This window comes from Tenrec ecaudatus, chromosome 17, assembly GCF_050624435.1.
Source record: "Tenrec ecaudatus isolate mTenEca1 chromosome 17, mTenEca1.hap1, whole genome shotgun sequence".
Taxonomy (NCBI): Eukaryota; Metazoa; Chordata; class Mammalia; order Afrosoricida; family Tenrecidae; genus Tenrec; species Tenrec ecaudatus.
In genome coordinates, this window is record NC_134546.1 from 9,845,438 (window position 1) to 9,861,265 (window position 15,828).

General features: G+C 40.5%; 1 protein-coding gene across 2 annotated transcripts in view; it reads right to left on the minus strand.

Moving 5' to 3' along the window:
* The window catches only part of WDPCP (WD repeat containing planar cell polarity effector), a 392,539-nt gene that overhangs the window by 375,974 nt on the left and 737 nt on the right, over positions 1–15,828 (minus strand). The gene's annotated exons all lie outside the window — the stretch shown is intronic.

Below are 15,828 nucleotides of genomic sequence, written 5' to 3' on the forward strand. Positions count from 1 at the left end.
GTATTTCAGATATTTTCTGCAATCTGAATTAAACATTACCTGAATAATGCTGAGCTGACAAAAAAATTGTAAGTACATCTCTAAAGGGAGCATGACAGTTTAATGCTCTATTGTTTGTTGCCCTGACAAAAACAAATGTTAACAATGAATTCAGAAACCACCTGGAACGTCCAACTCACAATGAAAGTGCAATGACATACTGTGATACCTGACATCAGTCATTACCAGGCAAAGTTCTCCAAGGAGGCTAAGAAGAGAAGAAAACCTTATTATTTGTATGGTTTAAAATGTACTGATACGCCTACCTGACCAAAAATCCTTTCTGGCAATGTATTATATTACCTATGAAAGACAATGTATAAACTAATTATTGCTAATGTGTTCCGTAATCTGATTTATAAGAGCAATTCACTCTAAAGAGAACAAGGCTGGACATATATGTCGTGCTTGTGGTGTTCCTGAAGTATGGAACAAGTGTCTTGTGCAAATACAGTGAGGACGCTGGTTATGAAAACTCTCGCTCTATTAATTTGGTTTTATATTGAGGGGAGAAATCATGAGATTTTTAAAAACAGTAACATGGGAGAACCTCTTACTCATTTAGCAGCTGCTAGGAAAACTCAGGAGAACTGTGGGAGAAATTTTTAGTAAGTGCTCAGGGTAGAAAGTAAAACTCAGAGAACAGTCTTTGAAAAATAATGTACCCCTACTCTCTGGGGCTCTGGTGGCAAACCCAACCAACAAGGTCAGCAGTTTGAAACCACCAGCTGCTTCTCAGGAGAAAGATGGGGCTTTCTACTCTGTCAAAGAATAACAGTCGACAAAAACTGGACCGTGAGGCTTTGCAGGTTCTTTCCAGTCAGCGAAGATAAGCATCTCTCTGGATCACTGGCACAAGCGCCGCAAGACATGGGGAGGGAGCGGAGGGGGCAAGAGAATGCCCTCCCACAAGAAGTGGAAGTAAATGCTGAATGCCCTGCTGCCAACACTAAGATTGGGGCAACAAGTACCAGGCCCTGAGGCTGGATGTAGGGAACTGCCCCTGGGGTGCCAAGTGTGGTACCCGCAAAACAAGAATCATCTTTGTTGTCTACAACACATCCAACACGGAAATGGTCGGGCCCGAGACGCTGGTGAAGAACTGCATCGTGCTCATTGACAGCACCCGGTCCTGCCACCATGTACTGTCCTTGGCTCGGAAAAAGGGGCCCTAAACTGACTCCTGAAGAGTAAATGGTATTAAATAAAAAGCGATCCATGAAAATTCATAAGAAATATGATGAAAGGAAAAAGGATGTAAAAATCAGCAGACTTCTGGAGGTACAGTTCCAGCGGGAAAGCTTCTTGGCTTATCGCTTTGAGGCCAGGCCAGTGTGGCTAGACTGGAAGGAGCTGGACATCTACCAGAGGAAAATCAAAGCTCAAACAAGCTAATAAATCTTCCCATCCTGGCACATGTATTACAGGTGCTTATTCTAAAAGAGAATGTATGTGTGTTACAGTCAAGGACACTCCCAGGAGTAGTTCTACCCTCTCCTATCGGGTCACTTCTCGGGCAGTGAGTGGTTTGGTCTTCACTCTCAATCCCGGTGATGGACCGGGTTACCGGTTGGGCTGCTAATCATGAAGCCAGCAGTTGGAACCCACCAGCCGGTGGCTCCACAGGAGAAAGGAGGCAGTCCGCTCCTGCAGGAAACACCAAGAACAGCTCTAACTGTCCTATACAGTTGTTATGAGTAAGAGTTGACTCTGTGTCAGTGAGTTTAGTTTTTCGGTTTTGTCCTCTGTAAGAGAAAGGGACAGCAAACTGGTTTCTCCCCAAGAGAATGGCAGGAAAGGGAGGGGAACCAACATCCCAGGTGCTATGGTCAATCTTCAGTAAGAAATTAATGCGATTGGGCCTTGACTAAATTACTCCTTCAACACAAGAACACTTTGTTCTAACAATTCAGCATTCTGTGATGCTCACCTTCCCAACACGATCGCTGAAGACAAAACGGGTGCATAAGCAAATGTGATGAAGAAAGCTGATGGTGCCCGGCCATCAAAAGACACAGCATCTGGAGTCTTAAAAGGCTTGAAGATAAACAAGTGGCCATCTAGCTGAGAAGCAACAAAGCCCGCATGGAAGCACAACAGCTTGTGTAATCATGAAGTGTCGATGAGATCAGGTATCAGGCATCTAAGACCCAGATCAAAATCATGCCCAATGTGAATGGGTGGGACAGGCATGGAGTGGAGACCCAATTCCCATCTGTAGACAATTAGACATCCCCTCACAGAAGGGTCACAGCGAAGAGATGAGGCACTCAGGGTGCAGTATAGCACAGATGAAACACGTAATTTTCCTCTAGTTCTTTGGGCTTCCTTCCCCCCACTATCATGACCTCAATTCTGCCTTACAAATTGGATTAGACCAGAGCATGCACACTGCTACAGATAAGAGCCTGAAACACAGGGAATCCAGGATCAATAAACCCCTCAGGGCTAACAAGGAGAGTAGAGATACCAGGAGGATTAGGGGAGGGTGGGAGGGAGAAAGGAGCAATTGATCACTAGAATCAATCTAGAACCCCCTCCCAGGGGGATGAATAACAGAAAAGTGGGTGAGGGTGATAGGGGACGATGTAAGATATGAAAATAATAATCTATAACTTATCAAGCATTCGTGAGGGGGGGAGGGGGGAAAGAAATGGGGAGCTGATATCAGGGGGTCAAGTGGGAAGAGAATGCTTTGAAAATGATGATGGCAGCATATGTGCAAATGTGCTTAACACACTGGATGAATGTATGGATTGTTATAAGAGATGTAAGAGCCCCCAATAAAAATAAGGGGAAAAAATTAATGTGAGCCACACTGATTATAGTCAATCATGTAATGAAATATTTATTCCATAATATACTCTATCTTGATTTTCTAACATGGCTTCTATTTTCTATTAATAAAAAATATTAGTATTTTTATTAGGCTAGCTGTTGGCCCAATTAGCTTTTAGAAATTCATACTTTCCTCCAGAAACACTAATATCATCAGAAAAGTTTGAATGTGAAGTCTACAGAGTCTAACAAAACAATGTATTTCTCTTTCATATTCATGATTCTCGAAGGAGTCCTGATGGCATATCAAATTACCCACTGAACTACTAACCACAAGGTCAGTAGTTCAAACCCATCAGCTGCTCTGTGAGAGAAAGATGAGGCAGACTGTCTGCTCCCAGAGAGATTTAGAAGTATCAGATACCCAAAGGGGCTTTTCTATGAGTTGGCATATGATGGCAGTGGGTTTTGATGGCAATGGGTTTTGGTTTTTGTTTTTAAATACATAAGTCTTAACGTTCAAAAGCTCAGTATCGTTGACCTTGATGTTCATCTATATACTCATCAACAGAAGGAATGTCTTCCTTTCTATCATATATTCCTCTTTTCGTTTTAGGCCCATTTTAATCACTTTATTATGAGTTTAATAGTGAGAAACAGTATTATCATTATTTTATGTTGTTTTAAAATTGGTGTTTTATTATCCCTGCTTCTTTTTTTAAAAGCCAAGGTGCTGGTTTATTTGGGGTTTTTAAAAATCATTTTATTGGGAGCTCATACAACTCTTATCACAATCCATACATACATCCATTGTGTCAAGCACATTTGTACAGGTTGCCATCATCATTTTCAAAACATTTTCTTTCTACTTGAGCCCTTGATATCAGCTCATTTCTCCCACTCCTCCCCCAGGTGCTACTTTTTGTGTACTACTTTGTAACAGTTTCATTGGTATCCACTTCTTGTATCATACAATTTACTTATTCAATCATATTAAGAAGATTTGTGCAATCATTACTACAATCGATTTCAGAACATCATCTCATATTCATTGTTGTCAGTTCTCCATTTCTACCCAACCTCCCCTGATATGCTCCCAGTCAATTATCAACCCAGTTACTGTCCCTATTGATTTACCCACCCTGGATTACATATACAGAAATCATACAAGACACAAACAAGAACAAGGCCTGACAACAACGTCAAAATAAAACAAAGAAAAACTTTCATCAAAAATAAAGGAGAAAATATTAAACGCTGAAACAACTTTAAAATGAGTCAAAAGGGAGATCAAATTATAAAAGTGTTTCATATTAACCTAACTACAACCACCATAATCAACTTTACAATGCTCTCTGTCTGGTAACATGGTTATTCACATCCCTCAACTGTGGTCAGAGGGGCTTCACCAGGGCTTAAATCATGGTGGGGACCCTGCAAATGATTTCTTGGGTGTTCATGGTCATCTATAGCCTTCTGCAAACCTTATGTCCAGATATCATTAAGCTCTGATATCGATATCTTAAACTCTGATATCGTTCCCTCCTTCAGATTTGGATTTTATTATTTATAATCCTTTGATCACACAGGCTGGTGTGCTTCTTCCATGTGGGCTTAGCTGACACCTCGCTTAGAGGGCTGCTTGTTGGAAGACAAGCCCTGAAGACCCCAGGGCACTATCTGGTTTCTTCACCACACCTTGCACCCACATCTTCATTGATCTCTTCATCTGCATAGCATTTTTATCTTGAGCTTACTGTTTGTAAACACATCTCACAGTTCATTTCTCAGCAGCTTGATAATATTCTTCAAAATGAGTATTGATGACAAACCCAGGTACAAGGAAATAAGAAGTGATCCAAAATTGATGGCAAAGAGGATGTAAGAGGCCTGGTAGGGTTTGAGCGAGGGTAATGTAACCAAGAGGAAATGCTGAAACCCAAATGAAGGCTGAGCATGATAGTGGGACAAGAGGAAAGTAAAAGGAAACAGAGGAAAGAGTTAGGAGGTAAAGGGTATTTGTAGATGTCTAAATACAGGCATGTACATATGTAAATATATTTATTTATAATGAGGAGATAAATCTATGTGCATATATTTATAGGTTTAGTACTAAGGTAGTAGATGGACATTGGGCCACCACTCAGTTACTCCCATCAGTGCAAGAACACTTTGTTCTATTAAACTGGCATTCCGTGATGCTCACCTTCCCAATACAATCACTGAAGACAAATGTGTGCATAAGCATATGTGGTGAAGAAAGCTGCTTGTTATCTAAAGATATAGCATAGGGGTCTTAAAGGCTTAAAGGTAAACAAGAAGCCACCTAGCTCAGGAGCAACAAAGCCCACTATGGAAGAAGTACACCAGCCTGTGAGATCACGAGGTGTCAAAGGGATCAGGTATCAAGCATTAAGGAATAAAAATCACATCATTGTGAATGAGAGTGGGGACCCAAAGGCCATTTGTGGGAAACTGGACATCCCCTTACTGAAGGGTCGCGAGGAGGAGACGAGCCAGTCGGTGTAGTGTAGCAACGATGAAACATACAACTTTCCTCTAGTTCCTAAATACTTCCTTCATCCCCACCCCCACCCCCAATTATCATGATCCCAATTCTACCTTACAAATCTGACTAGACCGGAGGATGTACTCTGGTACAGATGGGAACTGGAAACACAAGGAATCCAGAACAGATGAACCCCTCAGGGCCAGTGGTGAGAGTGGCGATACCGAAAGGGTGGAGCAAAGGTGGGGTAGAAAGGGGGAACCAATTACAAGGATCTACATATAACCTCCTCTCTGGAGGAAAGACAACAGAAAAGTGGGTGAAGGGAGACGTCGGACAGTGTAAGATATGACAAAATAATAATGACTTGTAAACTATCAAGGGTTCATCAGGGATGGGGGAATGGGGTCAGAGGGGGAAAATGAGGAACTAAACCAAGGGCTCAAGCAGAAAGCAGATGTTTTGCGATGATGATGGCAACAAATGTACTTGACATGATGGATAGATTGTGATAAGTGTTGTAGAAGCCCCCAATAAATGATTTAAAAAATGAGTAGTGACGAATTACTATGCATTTTAAAAAGAAGTAAGTTTTTCTGACATAAAACAAGTCAATTTTGTTTGGCTATTGGTTTGATACTGATAATTATCTTTGTCAATTATATTAGAAGGTAATATTTTATCTAAAATTGTAAACTGAATGAGCAAGTAAGTTGTCTTTAGGTTTTAGTAGAAACACTGAAAATATATGAAAGCAAAGTATTTTATCCTTTTTCTTTTATTTTTTCTCTTGCTGTTGTTTGCTTGCTTTCCCTTGCTTGTTTTTTTTTTTCCTTCTTCTTCTTCCTCTTTATTGTTTTCTTTTTGCAAGTTTTTTTGTCTTGTTTTGCTTTGCTTCTTTGGCTCCCACCTGACTGGAGACAAAAGTCATGCTCACACAGCCCAGCCACACTTGTATCTCGGGCAGCCTACTCACTGGGTAAAGGTTACCACCTGATCTCTCATAGGCAGCAGAGAACAGCTAGATCCTCCCTCCACTGTGCTCCAGGAGCAGGGAACAGAGAAATGCACACGTGCTCACAGGAGGCAGGTGGTGAGTGCCTAAGCGCACACCAGCACACATTCATCAATTAATACAACAGTGCTACAATGTCTCAGACACAACAGACCATTCCTGTTTGCTCACAGAAAGAAAAACAAGTGACCAAAATATACAGCAAAACACCTCCCTGGGCGATTAGAACTACCTGGTAAGCAAGAAAATGGCTATCAAATCCTTCCCATGGATTGAAAGAAGATGGAAAATGCTACCGGTAAAACTTTAAAAGGATTCTGGAAAATGCTACAAAAACAAACTAAGAAGAGAGATGAAAATTTAGAAACCATACAAAAACAGCAAATAGAAATCCAGACTAAAAACAGAAAACCAGAGATAACAACTTGTAAGTGAAGAAAATTATGAAGTAAAAGGAGGGAATAAATAGTATAGTTATCAAACTTCCAAATGGAGAAGAAATCACACCAATTTCAAGATAGGTCAGATTGTTTTAAACTTCAGAAATTAATAAACAGTAACCTCAAACAAAATCAACCTTCTCATCAGAATTAAAGAGGGAAATCAATTACAATAGCATCTAAGGAATAAAATACCTCGGAATAAACTAACAAGAATTGTGAGGCTTTAGACAATGAAACATAAAGTACTGCTGGAAGGGGGCTTAAATAAATGGGTGGGAATATTGTTAAGATGTCAGTCATACTCTATACGTTCAACACAAGCCAAGAGGCCAAGAATAGCTAGAGCAATGTTAAAAGAAGAAAGAAGACTCACACTCTGTAATTTTAAATTATATTACATAGTTACACTAATCGATACATCCTGGTATTATGGGTATAACAGTTAATTAGACCAGTGGAACATAATTAAAAGTTCAAGGGTCTATTTGGTGGGGTGAAAGAGCCTCTTCAATAAATGGTTCTAGGACGATTACAAGAATCTACATATAACCTCCTCCCTGGGGGACGGACAACAGAAAAGTGGGTGAGGGGAGACGTCAGATGGTGCAAGATATGACAAAATAATAATTTATAAATTATCAAGTGTCCGGAGCCATGAGGCCTGGCCATTACTTGGAATTTATTAGCCTGAGCTCTGGGTATTCTTCCACCCCAGCCTACATGACAGAGCACTGCACCTGTGTTTGATGTACTTAGCTTGCCAGACATAGGTAAGGAAGTCCCTATCTGTCTGTACGATTCTGTTCTGCAGTCACTATTCCCAGAACGAACTCTGCTCGCAACCTTGGGTAAACATGTGTGTAATGATTATATATAAGCACCTGCATCTTGCTTCCCCCACTATTGTTCTCAGGGAAACATCTGCAACTTGCTTCCCCCACTATTGTTCTCAGGGAAACATCTGTGGCTTGTTTCCCTTTCCCTGGCCTATATAAACTGTAACTTTCCACTCAATAAACAAGACTTGATCAGGCTATTGTCTTGTCTCCATTTCCCAAGTCTCTGTCCTCCCAATTCCCACTACCCCCTCCAGGGTTCCCGTTGAAGTTCCTGCAGGTCGGGACAATCAAGGGTTCATGAGAAAAGGGGGAGCAGGGAGTGGGGGGAATGAGGAGCTGATGCCAAGGGCTTAAGTGGAGAGCAAATGTTTTGAGAACGATGAGGGAAATGATTATACAAATGTGCTTTACACAATTGATGTATGTATGGATTGTGATAAGAGTTGCATGAGCCCCTAATAAAATGATTTTAAAAGAAAAAGAACCCTAAATATATATAGATATATACACAACTAAACATTGTCCAATTCAAAAAAATAAAAATAAATGGTTCTAGGAGAACTGGAGTCCCAAAAGAGAAAAATGAAACCGGATCCATGCCTCATGCCATACATATATAGGGACACTAAAACCACAAAATACTTACAAGAAAGATCAAGAGCATTATTGTTGGGAATAACTTTCAACGGTAAATTATCTAATATAATAGCAAAAGCATAGAAATCAAAAGGCAAAAATATGAGATATAATAAAAATGAAAAACTTTCACTTGGCAAAATACTTTACCAAAAAAAAGTGAAAAGACAGTTATTAACTAGGAGAATATCTTTGGAAATAATATGTCCTACAAGAATCCAATATATATATAACTGTGACAACTTAACAATAAAAATACAACCCAATCATAAAATGGGCAACGAACCTAAATACATATTTAACCAAAGATATGATAGGTATCTAAATGGCTACCAAACATATGAAAAGATGCTCAGCTTCATTTGTCATCAGAGAGATAGCTAATCAAAACCACAAGATAGCATTTCACTCCCAGGATGGCTAAGCTTTAAATACAAGCAAACAAAAAAACAAAAAGTTGATGAGACTGTGGAGAAACTGGAACCCATATCCATTGCTACTTAATGCAAAATGCCCTCTTGATAATGCTACAATGTAGACTGAGCTAGAATACATTATAATGAATTACATAACCCATTCACGAAAGAGCAAACATTGCGTGACTTTTCTTAGATAAAAATAAGAAGCAAATGTATAGAGACCAAAGTTTATTGGCAATTGCCAGGGGCAAAAGCAAGGGAAAATAGGAAGGGGTGTTAATTGTGATGGGGGGAAAAAAATCACATTTATTAAGGGTTGGATTTCACAGCCAATTCTAACTGCTCTTAATAAGATGCACATCTGTAAAGAGCTGAACTGGCAAAAACTGAATTACAGATATATTTACAATGATTTTTAAAAGCAAAAAACAGCAGCAGCGGAGACCAGTTATGGACAGGTGAATACCTCAGAAGATTTGGTCCTTGGTTTGGAGGTTTAGGGTCATGGCTTCATGGGACATTCCAGTTCTTAAACATGTTATTGGCCTAATCACATGTTTCATGCTTCTGTTCTACCTCCTACTGGGGTTCTAAAAACTTGCAAGCAGCCGTCCAAAGCAAGGCAGGTGGTCTCCATTCGCCTAAAGAAACAGAGGAAGGGCCAGGAGTAGTACAGGGAAGGTGTGGCTAACAGCCTCCATGAACAAGTAACGGCCTTGTTTGCCATGAGGCCATCACTGGATGGTGCCGCTACTGAGCGTGTTGAAGGTAACAGCTGTTGTTCTAAAGCTGAGGAGCCCCTGTGCCCCAGTTAGTAGTTATTACCTACCTTCTCCTCCTCTCGAGAAAATTCTTCACATGAAATTTACAAATAGCCAGTATAGTTGTCTCCTGAGCGAACTATTAAGTTCTATGAAGAATATTCACGATACCATGCTTTCAACTTTTCTGTATTTTTTCTTTAATGCAACAGGGAGGGATAAGCAGGGAGCTAAATTTAAAAGCAAAGAGAGTCCGTCACTGCTCACAGGTGCAAACGCAAATGAAGAAAGCCAAAGACTCAAAGGAGAAATTAGTCCACAGGCCAAATCACAGCCCATAGGAGCCACACAGCTTCTTCAGTCAGTGGTTCTCAGCCTTCCGAATGCCGTGACCCTTGATCGTTCCTCATATGGTGGTGAGCCCCAAAACCATAGCATTCCTTTCAGTGCTACTTCTTAACTGTCATTTTGCTACTGCTATGAATCGGGCGACCCCTGTGAAAGGGTTGTTCGACCCCCAAAGGGGTTGTGACCCACAGGTTGAGAACTGCTGACCTAGAAGGTCCTGGATAGAAGTAGAGAAAGATGTAGAACAAAATTCAGTTCCTTGGCACCTGTACATAATTCTTTAGCCACACACACACACACACACACACACACACAAATTCAGTTCCTACAAAAGGCCAGACTTACCGAGTCAATAGAGACAAGCGAAATCCCTGGAACTATTGCTCTGAGCTACCCACTGAACTTGGCACAGAAGCTATTTCTTGGAGTCATATTTCAGAAAAATAATAGACTGACTTATGAAACAAACACTATCACATGTGCTCTGATAAACAATTAAGTAAATGAGACTGAACGGTCAGCAGTTATCGAAAAACAAATGTGAGAAGGCAAGGAGAGGAAGGGGAACAAGGTCAAAGGAAACGGAACACACAGAATGGGAAGAATGGGAAGGCTGACACTGAAAATTATAACCACTGTCACAGAAGAACTTGTACAAAAGTTGTTGAATGAGGGCCCAACTTGCTGTGTAATATTCAAAATACATAAGTAAAAAGGGGCAACATGCTAATTGCTAATGATGGATGTTAGACTGAGAAACTTCTGACTGTTCTATGTGTGGTTGAAATTTCCCCTCCACAAAGGTTAATAAAATTCTTCAAGTGTGGAAAGGGCTTTATAAAAGCTGAAGCATTTGCAGAGAGCCAGGTGGAATGGCCAAGATTTCAACAGGCAGACCTAGGGGATGAGACTGCAAGTTGGGGATAAAGCCTATATGAAAATATAGATAAGCAGGGCATATCTGAGAAACAGCAGTAACTTGGCTATCGTATAAGACAGATTATGTAGATGAACATGTTTGATGAGATTTCCCCTCTTGCCTGTAGCCTTCACTTCAGAATGTTATCTGTTGTATGTTACCATTTTGCATGTTATCATTTTACACATTCATTTCTTCATCTCCCACTCCTCCTACGCTGCCCCTGCACTATGCCTCTCTTTACTGCCCAAAGTCTAGATCTTCTCATGCCCTTCACCTCTCATGAACCATAAATTGAACCATTTCAAATTCAACATGCACATTTCTTTTTAAACAACGGGCATACTTAGGCACATTTGCAGGAAAATTATCATGTCAACACTATAGGGCAAAGTAGGACTGTCCCTATGGGTTTCCAAGACTTTAAATCTTTATGGGAGTAGAAAGCCTCATCTTTCTCCCACAGAGCAGCCAGTGGTTTCAAACTGCTGACCATGGGTTTAGCAGCCCAATGTGTAACTCACTATGCCACCAGGGCTTAATGGCAGTGAAGCAAAGCCATTTGCAGTGACACAAGAAATTTACATAATCTCTAGGATGAAACATTTACTGATATTTTAGCATTAAATAAGTCATGTGACATTCTTTTCTTTCTTATTGCCTTTTTAAATTAAAAGATCATTTTATTGGGGGCTCTTCCAACTCTTATAACAATCCATACGTCAATTGTGTCAGGCATATTTGTACATAGGTTGCCATCATTCTTTTCTAGACATTTACTTTCTATTGAGCCCTTGGTATCATCTGCTCTCCCCAAACTCGTGGTCCCTTGATAGATTATAAATTATTATTATTTTCATATCTTACACTGACCGCTGTCTCCCTTCCCCCATGGTTTCTGTTGTTCTTCCCGTGACATTCTTTTTTAAATATCAAAATATATCTATATACACAAGAGTGAATATCAAAGGGCTTACAAAAGTTTGTGGGAAAATACCACTATCTTTTTCTCTTTCTGATCTTGTAAGGTTCTTTTTTTTTTTAATCGTTTTATTGGGGGCTCATACAACTCTTATCACAATCCATACATCTATCCATTACCACTATCTTTTTATTCTATCTTTCCTCAAAATTTTGAAGTCTGGTGTGTGTGTGTGTGTGTGTGTGTGTGTGTGACATGCACAGTCACATAGGTATGCTTGCATGTATCTACAAGCACATAATTTTCAATAAGAGACTAATAATGTTCTTTCTTAACCTGGATAGAGAACACATAGGAAAAATATAATAAATGAATTGAAACACAGTCTTAGCTTTTTAAAAAAAAGCCCAAAATTTAAAGCATGTATGTGTACATATATGTATAGGAATATCTGCATTTTCTCTACACACCAACTTATTAAAGCCCCCTTGGGGTTTTTCCTCAGAACATCCCATTCTTTCCTCTCCTTGAAAATGGCAATTATTTTGAAATTTGATTTATATAAGGCATGTTTGTTTAACCAAACTAAAAATATTATAAATCCTATCAGATTTGTTAAAAGAACTCATACACGCATATACAAATAAAACATACATTGTAATAATTCATTAAAAAGTACCTATGAGTATAGACCTGCTGTACATATTGAATAGACAGACACCACAAGGAAACCTCTCCATTTTCACTCCCACGATCAGTAGGGTCAAGTCATCCCTGGTGGGGTAGAGGCTGTGATGCACAAGGTCAATGGTATGAAACCATCAGCCGCTTCTCAGGAGAAAGAGGGATTTTCTATTCCCATTAGCAGTTACAGTCTCAGAAACTCACAGGGGCAGTTCTACCCTGTCCAATAGGGTCACTGTGAGCCAGCATCAACTCTCTGGCAGTGGGTTGGCAATCAGTAGGGTCTGAGCTTATCTCCAGACCACCATATGACACATGCTTTTCTCCAGACCACCACATGACACATGCTTTTCTCCAGACCACCACATGACACATGCTTTTCTATCTACTCAGAGAATGCCAGCACAACAGAGGGCACAGATGTTGCCCAGGGCCACACAGGCATGGATTCTGCTTTCTCAACCAGTTTGCTGATGGTGTCTGGTTCCAGATCTAAAACTGCAATGTTAAAGACAGGGGGCTTAAAAAAATACGTGGGAAAAGTCCACTGCCTTTTAATTCTATTTTTCCATAAACATCTGTAGGCACACTGCTATTGTTAATTGGGTTCTTCTAGAGTAGTGATGACCCACGCCCCCGAAAAAAAGACAATGATTAAGACAAAAATGGGCTTCTTCTTGCCTGGGAGGACCCTGTCTATCAGTATCACAAACTGCTAGACATCTCATATCTCTAGCTTTAGGGTCAGTGTGTAAGTTTTAATAGTTGCATTAACTAGTCTTTGTAGGTGGATAGCTATTATTAGCCTATCAACAGCACTGTACTTCAAGATAGACTGTGAAATGTTCTTTTTGATGATGAATTCATGACGCTATCTGTCTTGGCCTTGTCATTCCTGGCATAGTAAACCGGAGGTTATCTGATTCAAAAATGATCATTATGAATCCATTTCAGCCCACTAACGCCTAGGATATGGATATGTGTGCATTTCACTTCATTTTGGACAATGTTCCATTTTTCTGGATCCCCATTTCATACAGTCCACAGTCTAATTATAAATAGATATTTGCAACTGATTCTCCTCATTTTCAGTCATGTTCATCAGTAAACGAGCGTCCAAGAGCTTTACTCTGTCCACACCTTTGAGGGTGACTCTACTTGGGGGAGGCAGCTTTTCGTCAGTGGTCTTCCGAGTGCCTTCCAACCTGAAGGGCTCATCTTCCCACACTACATCTCGCAATGTTTCCTAGCTCTTCAAAAGGGTTTCATGAGCTAATCACTCAGAGGGGGGCAGCCTATTCCTTCTTCATACTCTGCTCTGAGTCTGGAAGCTCCACAAAAACCTGTTCACCTTGCGTGACCCTGCTGGTATTTGAGATGCCAGTAGTATAGCTTCCAGCGTCACAGCAACACGCAAGCCACCACAGTACCACAAACTGGCAGAAAAGTGGTGGCCAAGGTCCTTAGGTATTAAAATACTTGTTCATGGTGGCCCCTGTGTGTCACAATAGAACTGGGCTCAGAGTCTTGGGAAAAAAGAAAGAAAAGATGAAAAAGAACTGGGTTTTCAATAGCTGATGTAGGGGAAGCAAATCATCAGGATTTTGTGGTGCAGACCTCTGGGTGGATGCAAACCTTTTGGTTTGTTTGGTGACAAAGTAGCAATTCAACCAGAATAGACTCCTTCTTCCTACCCCTGTTGCCATTCAATCTATTCTAAGTCACAGCAACTACAGAGTAGAACTGCTCCTTATGGTTTTCCTGAGACTAATCTTGACGAGAACAAATCTCCAGACCTTTCTCCCATTGCATCGTGTGGGAGTTCAAGCTGCCAACCTTTAGGTTAACAGCCAGCGAAACACCACCTCAGACCATTAGAAGGAAGACCGAAAGTAACAATTCCTTGTGAAGATGTGGAGCAACTGGAATCTGGTGCATTCCTGACGGGAATATAAACCGGTGCAGCCCTGATGAGAAGCAAGTTTGTCATTTCCTCAAAAATGTAAGCATAGTACATGTGACCTGACAATTCCAGCCTAGATATACATACCCAAAATATTTGAAAGAAAACACTTCCACAGATACATGCACACCCTTGTTCACTGCAGTCTCATTCACAAGAGCCAAAGATGAACATAACCCAAGCCCATACGTGGATGAATGGGTAAATAACATGTAACAAACACCTGCAAAAGAACATTATTCAGCCTTAAAGAGAAATGAACTTTTGACAAATGCTATTACAACCTTGAAAACATCATGCTGAATAAAATACACCTGTCTCCAAAGGACAAATATGAGGGAGTTTCAAAGACAATTTGCTTAATCTAGACTTTCGCATTAAATGGGACCATGTAATAGGGGTCTTCAAAAAGTTTGTGGAAACAAAAGAATTGAAAGACAATGGCATTTTTTTCCCACAGACTTTCAGAAGCTCCCTCCTACATGTCCTTTTTTGACAGACTGGTGGAGAAGTAGCCCTGGTGATGCTGTGGGTTAGGCGTTGCACTGGTAATCACAATTTTTGGCAGTGGTTACCCACCAGCCACTCCGTGAGAAAGACGAGGCTGGCTGCTCTGGTAATGATTTCCAGTCTCAAACCCTTGTATAGGGTTGCTATGTGTTGGAACCCACTCAATGGCAGTGAGTTTATTTGGGTTCTGCTATGGGCTGGTGGGATGAGGGAATGGGAATTATTGCTGAAGAGGTGCTGAGATTTTGTTTGGGTTGAAGTGAAACTTTTGGAAGTGGTTAACAATAGTAGCATAATATGCTGAGTATCATTAATGCCACTGAATTGTACCTTTAAAATTGTTTAGAACAGAAAACTCTGTGCGGCTTACGTTACCACAGTAATTTTTAAAGTCTGTCACCAGTTATGACAAATGCTATTGACATAACAAGCAGGAAAACAAGTCATTGCTTTTCTCACAATAGAAAATTTGGATGTAAAACTGAAGGGGTGGGGGGACATATCACCCAGTATTCATTGACCAGTAATAATGGAACAATTCTTACCGATGATATCTAATACATCGCCAAAGCTTGATATAAGGTTTCCGAGGCTGGGGGCGCAAATAGCCTCATCTTTCTCACACAGGGTGGCTGGTGGGTTTGAACCACGAATCTTTTAGCTAGCAGTCCAATGTTTCACCCACAACGCTAGCATCATACCTTCCTTCTACTACTACTCAGATGAAACAGGATTTCAGTGTGTGTGCACAAGTCTCGTGGGAGGTATACATTCAAAAGAAAAACCTCCTACAGTGTTGTAGCAGCTGAGCCTCTTGTCCCAGTGTCTCCTATCTAATCAGCTGGAGTCGTAGACCATGGCAAATTCAAGTTTGGCATGACTTAAAGATCAGGATGGTCTACAGTGGATCCAATTTCCAAAAAAAGAATAAACAAAAGTGACAATATTCACATAGTTTAGAGAAAAAATTAGATTCGAGGCTCTCACATCCCACAAAGCAGATGTTCCAGAAACAAGTTTGATGTAACTTTGGAAAAGCTGCA